Source organism: Mobula hypostoma, chromosome 10 (assembly GCF_963921235.1).
Source record: "Mobula hypostoma chromosome 10, sMobHyp1.1, whole genome shotgun sequence".
NCBI lineage: Eukaryota > Metazoa > Chordata > Chondrichthyes > Myliobatiformes > Myliobatidae > Mobula > Mobula hypostoma.
Window position 1 is genome coordinate 86586215 of NC_086106.1, and position 15022 is coordinate 86601236.

At 40.8% G+C, this 15022-nt stretch overlaps 1 protein-coding gene across 5 annotated transcripts in view; it reads right to left on the reverse strand.

Annotated features, from left to right (window-relative positions):
* LOC134353010 (rho GTPase-activating protein 6-like) overlaps positions 1–15022 on the reverse strand; it is a 201673-nt gene that overhangs the window by 108333 nt on the left and 78318 nt on the right. The window contains exon 1 of one of the 5 annotated variants that reach the window (XM_063060787.1): positions 8081–8096. The exons of the other annotated variants lie outside the window; for them this stretch is intronic. The gene's annotated coding sequence lies outside the window, so the exon portion shown is untranslated. Of the gene's footprint in view, positions 1–8080; positions 8097–15022 lie in introns of those variants that run through there. 5 annotated transcript variants of the gene reach the window in all.

Below are 15022 nucleotides of genomic sequence, written 5' to 3' on the forward strand. Positions count from 1 at the left end.
ATTATTGTTTATATATATTTCTTATTCTACTTTATGTTTTTAAAATTATTTTGTATTGCAGTGTACAGCTAATTTCACAACATATATATAGGCATCTGTCAGTCTCATGAGACCATGGATTTGCGCCTTGGAAGGTTTCCAGGGCGCAGGCCTGGGCATGGTAGTATGGAAGACCGTCAGTTACCCATGCTGCAAGTCTCCCCTCTCCACGGCACCAATGTCCAAGGGAAGGGCACCAGTGTCGTCGCAAAGCAATGTGTGGTTAAGTGCCTTGCTCAAGGACACAACACGCTGCTTCATCCAAGGCTCGAACTAGCGACCTTCAGATCGCTAGACCAACGCCTTAACCACTTGGCCACGCGCCAACACTCACAACATATACTGGTGATATTAAACTTGATTCTGATTCTGATACTGATTCTCACTGAAGATTAAGGCATTAGGTCTACTTTCTAGAAAGATAGTATTCTCCATCAGAAAATTCTTCTAGACGATAAATGATCATTGGAGCATTGGGGGCTTGAGCATCTTTCCTGTCGAGGAAAAGATCTGAGTTATTAATAGAAGATCTTATGAACAGATGGGTGGAAATCCAGCAATTTCAGCCAATCACAGTGCTTGAAATGCCTCCTGGTCACCAAGAAAAACTAATCTGTCAATGAAAATCATGCCTGGATTTCTCCCCTGATGCCCTGGTGGGCAGCCAATGGAAGCAGAGCTACATGGGAGCTATGGCAAAAGTCTTCTCCAACCCCATAGCAAAGGTCTTCTCCAACCCCATGGCAAAGGTCTTCTCCAACCCCATGGCCAACTCCTTAAAAGTCAAGGAGACCTTGAGCTCTGCAGAGAAGCTAGTCCAGGCATTATAATGCAGCCTGTTATAGAACTGTATTCTAGAATCTCCATAGTAAGAGCTTTGAAGAACCGAGCTCGTTAAACCTGGGTAGGATCTCTTAAGATTCCAATGGAGTAATTCCATTACTGAGAGGCATATATTCACCTCCTCCACAGATCCACCCTGAGATGTCAGTCATTTTGCCTGCAATGATCGATTGCTACCAGCAGTGTCACCATGGAAACGCCCATTGAAAGTGATTCTCAGCAGTAATGTCTTTACAGTCCTGGTCTTTCCAAGGCTGCAATCACTGAGATATGTGAAATGCTATGGGATATCCCATTAAACACTCACAAATGAAACAAAGCACTGTGAAACACCTTTCATTGTACCACTGTGAATAATGAGGAATTTGGCTGCAACCAAAAGCTTGTTGATATGGGGAATGGCATGAATTGTGCTGTTAAATGTTTGACATCTGAAAAATGCCAGTTGTACTCAGTTGTGTAGCATACCAGGCCCAAGGTTTCATTGGACATGATTTCATTTAAAATTGATCACTGTTGCACTTTGATCCAGGCAAAACTCCCCTTGTTTGCAATTTTTTTTTGGTGTGCCTCAGTATTGACATCACTGGCAGCACCCCATTGTCAGATTACATTTCTAGGCTGTGAACTTTAGTTATGCACCTTTCCTAGTTAGCAACTGCCTGCTTATCCAAAGATGGTAACTTTAAGCAATCGAGTGATTCTAAAATGTATAGTTTGGAGGTGATGTGAGACTGTCTAAGGCTGACTGATGGTTTATGGCATCAAAACCAGACATCGAGGCAAATGATCCCGAGTTTGAATCCTGCCGGCTCCTTGCATGCTTTCCATCTGTGCTGGGTTGAGCATTGAGCTCTCAAGTCAGCCTCATTAAAAAAAAAGGCAAATGGTAAAGAAATAGCAAGGTTGCCTCCCGATGTACCACAAGGCATGGAGAGGAATGACAGCAAACAACAACGTGACTGTCTCACCTCTGTATTCCAATCGTCATTGCATAGTCTAAAAAATCCCTTCACAGGTTCCCAGAACTATATTGTTCAGGAGTTGGAAATCATCTTAGCTCAGAGTAGAGCAATATTGAGCCTATTTTGGGGTATATTAATAAAGATGGCTGTGGTGTATGTGTGATATCTGCAGCTCATGTATGTTAGCAATTAAATGCATCTGTTAAAGACAGACTACAGTTTGTGTCCAACTTGTTACAGGGTAACAAATACATAGTGCAAAATTTGGAGCTGAATGCAGTAATGACAAAGGAAGAATTGCAAGAATGCATGCCAGCCAATATCTATGCTATAGGTTCTGACAGTGAAAAAGACATCTGTGATGAGGGAATTCTGAAAGGGTTCAAATAATCACAAGTTCAAAGAAGAATACTTGGCATTATGGTTGTGAAATTGGACTCTTGTACAGGAATGAGACAAGTTCAGAGTAGGAGAGGCTGGAACATCATCTGAAGGAAATGGAAATCTAAGCTCAGTAGAACCATCTCTCAAGCATTCAAGGTAAGTACAGCGGACCCAAGAATGGTTTCTAAAGAACAAGAGGGCCAGCACATGCACATATCATCATAGCTTATAAACCATATGTACTGAAGAGCAAAGTACTATCAACACCACTGTATTTCTCCAGACACCATTCCATTTCAAGAGCCAATATGTATCTTTGCACTTGCTCAGCTTTGATACCTTCTCATCTTCACAATTTATTTCCGGAACCTCTTGCCTCATACATATCTTTAATTCTTGGCCTGTGGAGATCTCATACAACTTCCTGTCCTCAGTCAAAACTCACAATTTACTGTAATAGAGATGTCACCTAAGTTCATTACTCTGGCAAAGAAGACTTTATTTGATTTTCCTTTGGTCTGCAGCTGCAGACAGAGTAGGTTTGAACATCTGCATGATTTTCAGATTTCCCCAAAATGCAACCACTTACTGTATATATGTAGTGTTGCTTCGTGTTTGTAGACCGGATATTGAACTTTTTGCTGTTGGACTTCGGCCATATTCCACCGAGATACAACACTGGGCGGCACAGGAGGTCGTTCCTGCCTGCGGCCATCGAACTTGCAGCTCCTCCCGTGGAGGGTCAGACACCCTGAGCCAATAGGCTGGTCCTGGACTTATTTTCCATCTGGCATAGTTTGCATTTTGATGTTTGATTGTTTGTGGTTTTTGTATTGCTATATTTATGCTCTATTCTTGGTTGGTGCGGCTGAAATGAAACCCAATTTCTCTCTGGATCAATAAAGTATATCTATCTATCTATCTATCTATCTATCACAAGATGTCAAACAACCTCTTCCCTTAAGACCTGGAGTGTCTTCATCCTGCTATTAATCTAGGACTCTCCTTTTCCTTGGGAACACACTCTCTCTCAGCACCCTCCCATCATTATAGCATTCATTCATTCTGTAGCAGCATTTCCCTGCAATGAAACTAGTATTGATGGTTTAGCAGTATATCAATTTAAGAGCGGGTAGCAGAAATTTCCAACAGTTTCTCCATTTTTTTCTTATGGTATAGAATGAGACCATTTGATCCACCAGTCCTAGCCAGCTCACAGAGCATTCAAGGGGTGGAGTGAAGTGCTGATGGTGCTAAACGGTGACTCCTTTGCTTGCTTCTTTGGAAACAGCTCTATTTCCATCTTTAATATCTCTATTTTTCCCTTTCAGAGTTCTTTTGAAAACCCTGACCTGGAGTTACACGCTGACTACGGTTCTTTGCGAGAATGGGACCTGCTCTCGGGGTTTCACAACTGGCAGTTGTTCAGCATGCCAAGGGCTCAGCCTAAGAGTTTGGCTCACCTTTGAGGGCCAAGGATCTTGGGGCTCTGGAAACGGATGGATCGAAGGTCAGTGTCCCGGAGCGGTGTGTCGTGGGAGCTGGAACATCTTTGGCTGTGTGCCCAGAGACCTGAGATCTTTGGGCACAGAGCTCGAAACAAGTGACACAGCAGATTTTTAACATCATAAACCGGGGAGTTGTTTGTTATGTCTCTCCTCCCGCTGTGAAACACAGACATCTTTTTCTCCCTTATTAGGGAGAGAGAGAGAGAGCCTGTGGTATGTCGAATACCGGGTGATCAATGTAATCTTTGGAGTACCGCAAGTCTGTGTCTTTGCTATTGCCTTGCTCACACTTGAGTGCTCAGTGGCGGGTGCCGATGCTTTTTTACGCCGGTGGGGGGGAGAGGGGGGATCGTTGCTTGCTGCCGCTTTCACGCGGGAGGGAGGGAGCTGAGGGGGAACTTTGGGGTTCTAACATTTAACTATCATTCATTCTTTGGGGCACTCTTCTGTTTTCATGAATGGTTGCAAAGGAAAAGTATTTCCGGATGTATATTGTATACATTTCTCTGACATTAAATGTACCTTCTTCCACAAATTCTCCCCTGTAACCAATTCTCTCCATATTCCCATCAATTCTAACCTCAGCCCTCCATGCTCCACATTACAGTAGAGGCAGTTTGCAGTTAACTTATCAACGCACATGCTTTTGGAATATGAGAGGCAATCAGAGTAGCGGAGGAACCCCACCTGCCATGGAGAGAATGTGCAACCAACCAACAGACAGCACCAGAGATCAAAACTCAGGCAGCATCACTGGAGCTGTGAGGCTGAAGCTCTGCTCTTCATGTCACTGTGGGCCGCAACTAGATTTCAGACTAAATGGCGCTAAATACAAGAACTTGAATCGCATCAATTGATTACATCATGCTGAAACTGTCAGCATAGTACTGCTCAGTGTAATCCACCAATGTTGAAATAGTTCAACATTGCATTTGCAAGCCTTCACATCATTCTTGAAATTTCAGAAATATAGTCAGAGAGCCATAGAACTCTACAGCTCAGAAATAGGCACTTTGGCCCATCTAGACTATGCCAGACTATTATTCTGCTAGTCCTATCAACCAGCACCCAGACCACAGCCTGCTACAACCTTCTCATCCATTTACTTATCCAAATCTCTCTAAATGTTGAAATTGAACCCATGTCCACTGCTTCCACTGGCTGCTTGTTCCACACTCTCTCCACCCTCTGAGTGAAGTTCCCCCTCATGTTCAGCTTAAACATTATATCTTTCACCTTTAACTAATGACCTGTAGATCTAGTCTCACCCAACCATAGTGGACAAAACCTGCTTGCAATGACTCTATCTACACCCGTCATAATTTTGTATATCTCTATCAGATCTTCCTCATTCTCCTATGCTCCACAAAATAAAGTCATAACCTATACAACCTTTCCCTTTAACTTAGGTTCTCAGGTCTAGGCAACATTGTAAATTTTCTCTACACACTTTTATTCTTATTGATACCTTTCCTGTAGGTGGGTGACCAGAACTGCACCCAACACTCCAAATTAAGCCTCACCAATGTCTTATACAACTTCAACATAACATCCCTACTCCTGTACTCCTTTGATTTATGAAGGCCAATGTGTCAAAAGCTTTTTTATGGCCTAATCTACCAGTATTACCACTTTTAAGGAATTATAGATCTATATTCAAAGATCCCTGTGTTCTAATGCACCCCTCAGTGTCCTACCATTCACCATGTAAGCCCTGCCCCGTTTTTACCTCCTAAAGTATAACAACTGACACTTGTCTGCATTAAATTTCATCTGCCATTTTTTAGTCTATTTTTCCAGCTGGACTAGGTCCCACTGCAAGCTTTTATAGCCTTCTTCACCATCCACCACACCCTCCAGCCTTAGTGTCATCTGAAATTTTCTGACCCAATTTACCACTGAGATGGATGTCAAACAACAATGGACCCAGGACCGACCCCTTTGGTATACCAGCTGGCACAGGGCTCCAGTCAGAAAGGCAATCATCTATTACCTCTCTCTGGCTTCTCCAGTGAAGCCTATGTCTAAACTAATTTATTACCTCATTCTGAATGCTGAACCTTCTAGACCAGCCTGAACCTCCATGAGAGACCTGTCAAAGACCATGCTAAAGGCCATATAGACATATCCACTGCCTTCGCTTCTTCAGCTTTCCTGGTAACTTCATCAAAAAAAACCTCTATAAGGTTGGTTAGACATGATCCAGCATGCACAAAGCTATGTTGACTATTTCCAATCAGTCCTTGTCTATCCAACTGCTTATATATCCAATGCCTAAGGACAGCATTAATAGCATTTGATTAGCCCATAAAGCACATGAGAGAATTTACTAGGTCAATTTGGTTTTTTTTATATGCTCTGTTAAAGTTAATACAAACATTAATCAACACATGGAAATTAAACTGAAAAACCTGTTTTTGATGTGCCTTACAATGGCAAGTCTGAATTAGTTAACAGACAATTGCAACTTTTGACACGCGTTCTGCTGAATGCTTTAGGAGGCATTAAGATGATTCAGAGAGCTGAGTCATTTCAACAATCAACAGCAATTGTTTACTTTGTTGTCTGTTATGTAGAGACACAAGCTTCTTTGTATGTTCTGTTCTTCTAAGTGTGTAATATCAAAATGTTGCCATTTCCACCCAGAAACCTCTTTAGATTTTCCAAAATAGCTCAAGTGCAGTTGACCATCATTATGAACCCATTACTCCGTTGTCTTTTAACTTTGCACAGCTGAACATTCTGGAGTATTCAACAAGTCAGTAACTGTTGATAGAATATCAGATCCTGGGGTGCCTAGTTCATTGTTTACGAACATATGCCAATTTATGTTGGATGAAATCCCTTTCATTTCTGGGACGGGAGTGAGCTAATATGCAGTGGCTGCAAATCAAGCTGCTTGTAGTGGCATATTGCAAAGTGGAAAACCCAGCATGTCCAAAAAGATGTGCATTTTCCTTGGGAAAAGAAAATTAAATGGAATTACCTATTTTTGAATAGTCACCATAATCTCACCTACTTGTACAAACTATAAGTTCTTTCAAATATTCCCAGCTTCTGCCTGAAGAAATATAAACACCTAAAAGTTCACTTTCAAAAGTAAAGCAATCCTTACTCCGTACCATAAGCCAGGATTCCATGGTGACATTCTTATTGGAGCAGAGGTATCACGCAGTTAGATGCTCCTAAGGAATCGCTTGCTGCAACCACAAGAGGAAGGAAACAACACAACCAGCACTGTTTAAAAGAATCAGCCACTGCTCTCAGTCTGCTCGGTGGCTGATTTTGTTTTCAAATTGTTGCTGTGATGCAACACAGAGCATCATAGGAAGTCATTCCTGCCTGTGGCCATCAAACTTTACAACTCCTCCCTTGGAGGGTCAGACACCTTGAGCCAATAGGCTGGTCCTGGACTTATTTCCTGGCATAATTTACATATTACTATTTAATTATGTATGGTTTTATCACTATTTAATTATTTATGGTGCAACTGTAACGAAAACCAATTTCCCCCGGGATCAATAAAGTATGACTATGACTATGACTATGACTAGGATACAGCCTCCAGGAGATAAATATTTTCCGACTCCTTCTCCTCTTACAGCACCTTGCATTGCTCTGTGTGCCCTCTCTGCATTTCCTTTTGTGCAAAAATTAAAGTCAGTAATAGGTCTTCAAGAACCTATTGGACATCCTCTTTTAAGTTCTCATAACTTGAAGCAACTATAGAAAACGCCATATGTCTGTAGAATCACAGCAACAGTTTGAAAACAAAATCAGCCACCAAGCAGACTGAGAGCAGTGGCTGATTCTTTTAAGCAGTGCTGGCTGTGTTGTTTCCTTCCTGCTGTTGAGCGGCTGCTTAGCTGTGCAAAGTTAAAAGATGCCAGGTGGAATTCCATAATGATGGAGCCTGTATTCAACCTATGCTGACACCTTCATCAAAGTGACATCCTTTTCAACTGAGCATCAAGTTAAAGGACCAGATTTTTATGAAGTGGCTGAAAGGAAGATAAAGTGGTACAGAGGTAAGAAGGCAGACACGGGAAATTTAAGAGAGTAGGTCTTGGGCACTTGAGGGCAGGGCTACCAATGTGGTGCAATACAAATTAGCAGTGCACAAGAAACAAAAAACTGGAAGAGGACAGAGGAATAAGATGAACAGGGGGATGAAGAATGTAACACATTTTCAAACATATTCTGTAACTGAAGAAAATTAAAAATTTCCAGCCTTCTTTGTATTTTCTCGAAAGATTACAGAAATAACAAGTTATAAATGACAAACTTACAAAAATGTAAAAATTTCCTAATTTTCAAGTAATAATTTCAAAGTTTACTTACGATCCAGATCCCAGGACAAATGAATTGAGCTACGTTTAGTGTTAAGGGTATAAAAATATAGACTGATCAAGGCTGCATTGCATAACTGAAATCATACTTAATCATGCTCTGGCATCAGTCAGTGGTTCGTCTGACAATCAAACTCCACCCTCTTTTATATTCATGAGAAGTACATTGTGCTCTATTGACCAGAAAAGCTAATACCTTAACACTGCTGGGTCAATTAAATACAACTGCAACAAAGTGGGACTGACTATATGAGTGCCTTGGTACGGCAATTTGATATGAAGAAAAAGATATCTAAAACACAGCGTATAAAATTTATCCAACAAACTAGCAAATGGATAAAACTTAGATTAAACTCTGTCATCAACACATCTATGTTTGGGTACAACTTCAATGTAACCTAATAGCTGTGCACAGAAATATTAGAGCAATTAATATACGTTACTTTGCAGAACATCTATATTATTTGCTAAGACCAATCTAAGATCAATGGGACTTGATTTTGAAAAGCTGCCTGTTACTCTGGAGTATATACTGAGTGATTTGAAGTTAATTCAATGTCTTTTAGCTTTGTGTTTGTCGGTGTATCAGAGGGAATAGAAATTGGATTAGAATTTTCCCTTCCTATCAAACAAGCAGCAATTACTCAGGAAGTTGGGAAGCATACTGTATGTAATTGAACAAATCACAGATGGGACATTGATTTAATCATTACTGACTTCTCAAGTTAATTTCAATATGCTTTGTAGCAGTAACACTTATAGAAGTCAAATATCTGTGCACCTCCTACATACAAAGGAAGGAACAGTGCAGAAAACAACTTCTACATTTGTAAACAGAGAAAATCTGAAGATGCTGGAAATCCAAGCAACACACACAAAATGCTGGAAGAACTCAGCAGGCCAGGCAGCATCTATGGATAAAAGTTCAGTTGACGTTTCGTGCTGAAACTCTTCAGCAGGACTTTTACATTCATGGTCATTACAGTCAGTAGCATAAAGATTTAAAGACAAAATGCAAACATATTACAAAAGTCACTCACATGGCTCTCTAAGTTGATAGTCCTTTCATTCTTCACTTGGCTTCCCCACCCAATTCTGCCCCTCCATGTGCAAAAGCATAAGGATCCTAGACTGCGGCCTTTCCCACGGAGTATTAGCATTGGCTGTACTAGTGTCAGTCCATTCCTTAGCACATTCTCTTTCAGCCTGAGATAAGTCAATCTGCAGTATTTCCTCACAGTACTGGAAGAAGTTTCTTCCCAACAAGTTTCTGGAAGATGAAAGGCTGTTCTTTACCAAGATAATGACTTTGCAGAGGTACTTGGCATCTGTCTCAGTGCACGTCCCTGGTACAGCCCACGGATCAGAATATGCTATGCAGCTGCTGGCAGTGAACCTGGACACAGATGCTTGCATCATTCTCCACACCCTCTTAGCAAATCTGTAGTCTGCAAAAAGGTGGGTGACCATTTCCTCATCATTGCAGCCATCCTGAGGGCAGCATACATTGTGATAAGTGATCTCTGACTGGTAGGGTCCCTCTCCCCACCAACCAAGCAAGATCTTGGTATTTTTTGGTCAGATCTGGAGATGAAACATTTGTTCAGGGAACAAACCTACAGATCTCACAGTTACCCTGTCCTGCAGTGTCTGCAGTACATTCCACAATGACAACTGCCTAATGGATGAGGCCAAAGGTGTTAACTTGGAAGAAATCTTCCACAAAAAGACAGAAAGGATAGATAGTGTGGCAATTGTCAGCTGACTGGGATGTTGCTCGGCAACAGGGCCAGGCCTATCTTCAGCAACACCAAGGACAGGTAGAACCACAGTACCTAGTGACACTGGTGGCCACTTACTTTTTATCCAGGAATCACCTGATTCGACTGCATGAGAAGATTGTTATCAGGATTAGGGCAATATTGGGTAGACTTTTGCTCCCATTCTCTGGGAACTTGTGTGACATGATCTGACGGATTTGTTCCATCTTGGAACTCAAATAAACTGAAAGATGTTCCAGATGATTACTGAGGAGAATGAGCAGGGCACAGGCTACAGCTCCACCAAATACAACAGCTCTGGTGAGGCATACAGCACCTGATTTACAAAGTCTTCCTGTTATTGACGGAGAACACCATGACATATTTTTTTGTTTTACCTTCCCAAACCACTCCAGCCAATTCTTGTTAAACGGCTCAGCCCCTCCAAACCAGATCTCCAGTACCTTCAGGTTGTCAGAACTGATGGTGAAGGGGACATTGGATCAGTCAGGCCAGTTATTGAAGAGCATAGCCCTTCTGGTTGTCTCTGGCCTCTGATGCAAACTCAAACTTGACCAAAGATCAGAGAAGAAGATGGTATCATTGTCCATTGCAGAGAGGTTTTAACTTGTGTTCTCCACTGCCTGGCAATATCACCACTCCTATGCACTTGTCCCTTCTGATGGATTCAGCAAAGGGTCCTGTGCAGAATATAAACAAGACAGGGGAGAGTATATAATGCTGCCTGGCTCTTCACATCTTAAAATTCCTCTCTCATATCCACCTTCCTCAAAAGCAAAAGGAGAAACTGTGGCAAGTCTGTCTGGAGTTAACAAAATTCCCTCTGACTGTCTTGCTTTCTGAACACCTTTGAGGATGAAGAATCTCTTGATGTTTTCCTTGGATGCTTCCAACCAGTGAATCAGAAAGTCAAAGAGAGATTTCATTCATTCTCCAACCTACGTAATCCCTCTTTATTTCCTCCATGTTCTCTGAGGATGGCAAGCTAATGATCAACTTCCATGACTCCCTGCCAGCCTTCTGGTCTTCCTGTCGATGATTGGAGACTCCAAGGAAGAGGTGATCAGAAAAGACCACAGGCAAGATGTTGGTGGCTCTTTATGTAACAGTTTTCAACATGAAGAGAAAATCTATCTAAGACCGTACTCAGCTGTCCATTCCGGCCCATATGTATTGAGCTTTCCAGTCTATATATATACTGTATTGCAGCTGAGCTCCAGTTGCAGGGGTATCTCACAGGTTTGTATCTTATAGAGGCCACACAGTTGTGAAAATGTCACATCTGCCTTCACCTTGGGGTAGTGCTGCAAGGCCCGAGAACATCACAAAGTGGCCTTCACACTGTGCACATTTAGAAATGCCAGTTTTACTTCCATAGTTATTTGAGTTCAGGGATTACAAATAGTCAGTTGTCAATCAGCTCGAACACTCAAACCCACAACCTTGGTGAAATGTCTTACTACTTTTTGGTCTCAGGTACTGGGAATAGTCCTCTCCGGGGTGTGGCAATGCTGGTGGTGTCCCCTGATGAGATCATTCTGTGTTCCTGATCCAACATCTGGCTCTGAGTTTTCCAAACCCACATAATCTCTGCAGTTGCTCAATCACACCACATGGTCTCATTCTAGCTTGGAGCTCTATCAGACCACGTTATAGTGAGGAACCTCCATTAAATGTCATTGCATCAAATAGCTCTTCATCCTCTTATCCCCCTCTTCCTCTTCATTCTCCCTCTCTCTCTCTCTCTCTCTCTCTCTCTCCATTTTTCTTCATCTTCCAATTTCACTTATGTCCATTGGGTGGGAGAGAAAACGTGTTCCCATTTAAGAATATACATTGACTTATAAAATATATAAATGAAAAATAAAATCATAATAGAAATTTGAAATGAAGAAAATCCAAATGTTGACAATTTTTGATTATGCCTTTTCATCCTAATTTAGTATCAGGACAGAACAGTGCACAAAATGGGTGAGAACTAAGTTAATGGGCTCAAATCTTACAATGTACACACAACCCCATTCCTCACAGGAAACACCTAAGCCCTCCATAATGTATATATCCAGATGAACCTCTACAGAAGGCCCACTGGTCTGTCCTTCACAGGACATTCTCAGTCCATCATTCTGAGAAACACTTGGATCCTTCCTTCATATGAAATACAATAGATGGTGCTATCTTCTACAGAGACCCTCTAGCCTTTTAAAAAAATGTCAATGTTATTATGTAATTGGCTTTTGATAATTTATTTCTTTGTCTCTCCAGATTCTTTCAGTCTTCTATCACAGTTTCTGGGATAAGGCAAGGTCTAATTTTTCCTTTTTGGGCTCATTAAAAAATTTGCTTGACACGTAACTGCCCAACTGGCAACTTTCTAAAGTATTAAATATTTTTATAAATTCCTTCTCAGTGTTTGAACAATGTCTCTAGCCTCAGCTACAAAATATACATTAGATATTATATTACTTATTTTTAAGGTTAATCATGGACAATAGAGATGACACCCCTACCTCCAGTTAATAGACCGTGTTTGGGATGATTCTCTCATCATAGGTAGGTTGCACTTTTCCTACTATGAAAGCACTGTAATCACAATGACTGCTATAGTTTAATATGAAGCCTGAGTGCAATCTTAATAGCACAACTAGGAATGGACAATAATTGGCAGCAACATCCCAGGAACATAGATACATCTGCCTGTATCAGTGTTGCTGGTAAAAATACTGATTTGCATTCCCAATCCTTCTTTTATTAATGAGGAAATAAATTCTGCTTTTGGGTCCCTTGCCAGATCTTTCTTCTTATATCTCAGCTGCTGGACCTCAGCAATCCTCTTCCGCAAATTACTTAAGGCTATCTTTCTCTGCAGCAAAATGTTTTTCCGGAATGTTATTAGGTGTGGCATGTGTCATTCCTGGTTAACATTAACAAAGAAAGAACAGTCCTTTCCTTGACCTTGACCTTGACCTTTCCTTTCTCTTTGCTTTATTTTCCTCATCTACTGAGTTATGATTCTGAAATCACCCAGACCTACCAAACTCACACCTACCAGAGGGAGTGCAGATTCTGAGCATTCACTGAACCCACATTCTGATCTGATCTGTATTGCACTGGAAGGCAAGTGGCTACTTTGCGAAATGAAGCATTATGGGGAAAGATAAGATGGGTGTGGTGTTGGTCTATATGGGACTGTAGCCAAGTGTCACAATATGGGACTCTAGTCAACATAATAGTATTCAGAACTGATGGGGGTATGAGAAAAGCAAGAAATCTGTTCTTTTATTTATAGAAAGATGGCCAATTTCGCCTCTAATCATGGGAGATAATCAAATATGCCCTTCAGAATGAAAAGCACTTCACAGCACATGATTTTCTATCACAGATCAAATATTTAGCTTGTAGATTCAAATAAAGCAAAGGTATTTGTGTTTAACAATTATTACCAGTAAATGCTTCAACTATTTTAGGAAATCATTTTCATGAATGTAGCTTTGGCTCATAGCTTCCTTAAATAGTGTTCGTTAGGCTTTAAGCTATGATCCCTTTTTGCATTAAATTTTTCGTCCGCAAGCCCTAATGTAAGCCTTCTCTTTCATACATATTTTAGGTGCCCCAGTTTTTCCTTCATTTATTAAACATATGTGATCCTAGAAAAGGCTGCATCTCTTTCTTATTCCTGATCACCTTTGAAAAGTTGGCAGTAAACTGCATACTTGACCTGCAGCAGTACTCCTGAGAGAGATACTCCCAGTGTGCTAATCAGATAATGCCATGGATACAGGCAAGCAACATTAAAGGAACTGGGCTAAGTTTCCAAGCTAAGAAAGCTTTTGAATCATCAGAAGAGAATTGGAGATGCTTCTAAGTCCCATTTATATATGTTCTTCCAGCTGTGAGAGCCTGTAGATATGGAAGATGCTGCTGAAGAAAGTGTGTGAGTGGCAGATAGAGTGAGTGCTTAGACTGTCAGTCATACAGCCTGCTCTATTCTGACTGATTTTCAGTTGGCATCAGCATCCAACCAGGCAAAAATAGTAAATTCCATTATACACTTGAAGAATATATTGCCTATTATTATGAGGTTTTGGGATAAAAGGAGATGAATCATTTACTGTTTATTGTTTCGACCTGTGACTTCAATGTTTATGCAAGTTGTTTTGTTAAGTTTCTGGTCTGTAGTGATTCCCAGAATGTAGATTACAAGGACTTGGCAATAGTGATATCATGGAACGGCAAAGGTTAGACTCTCCCATGCACATGTTTAATGCCTGGCATCTATATGACATAACTGTTATTTGTCTTGCTTAAGTTCTGACAAGTTCATGCTGCTTAAGTACCTTCATTCTTCAAGGTGCTGTGAGTAGGATTAAAAATCATGTACTCATCAGTGAATAATCTTATTCCATACATATTCAAGGCGGGAAAGTCTTCAATCAACAGCTAGGGATTCTGGGCCTAGGACAGTGCCCTGAGGAGGAACTTCTGGACAGAGGAAGCACAATTGGCTCAATTTCTCTATCCACAGATGAAGAAATAATAATTCTAGCTTTTTTCTGATTGTCTCTAAATACTATCTTGATATGATGGTTCCCACATAATCGCTGCACAGATTCAATGGGCGGAATGGCCTCCGATTGTGAAATAAATTTCTATTAAAATTTTGTATTTAAAAGAAATTAAGCTGTCTCTTCATTTTGTAATTCAAAGGCCAGAACATTTCAAGCAAACAAAAGACTTAGAAGATCACCATAGCAACCATGTTAGCAACAAATGTTCTCTGCAGAAATATCATTGTTTTCAATACTTGCTACAGCTTTTGAAAGAGTATGACATGAGAGAGGTATATGACTAGTATAAAAAAAAGATTCAGCTTTTCCTGGAGGAGAATTGAAATTAAAGTGAGAGAACATCGTGTCTGTATTAACGTCAAGAACATACTCGATATTATACTTAATGGAACAGTTGGATTGATGCAGATGGTGGTGTGAGGTTGAGAAGTATCTGTTAGTTGAACCTAGGTCTAATACTCACGTGTACTTCTCATCAGAAGTGACTGGTGAGGAAATGGGATCTAGGGTGCTATTTTATTTACACATATCTCTTAATGCATCGTGCAAGACTCCCAGAAGGTGAACTTACAGGGCAAGTCTGTG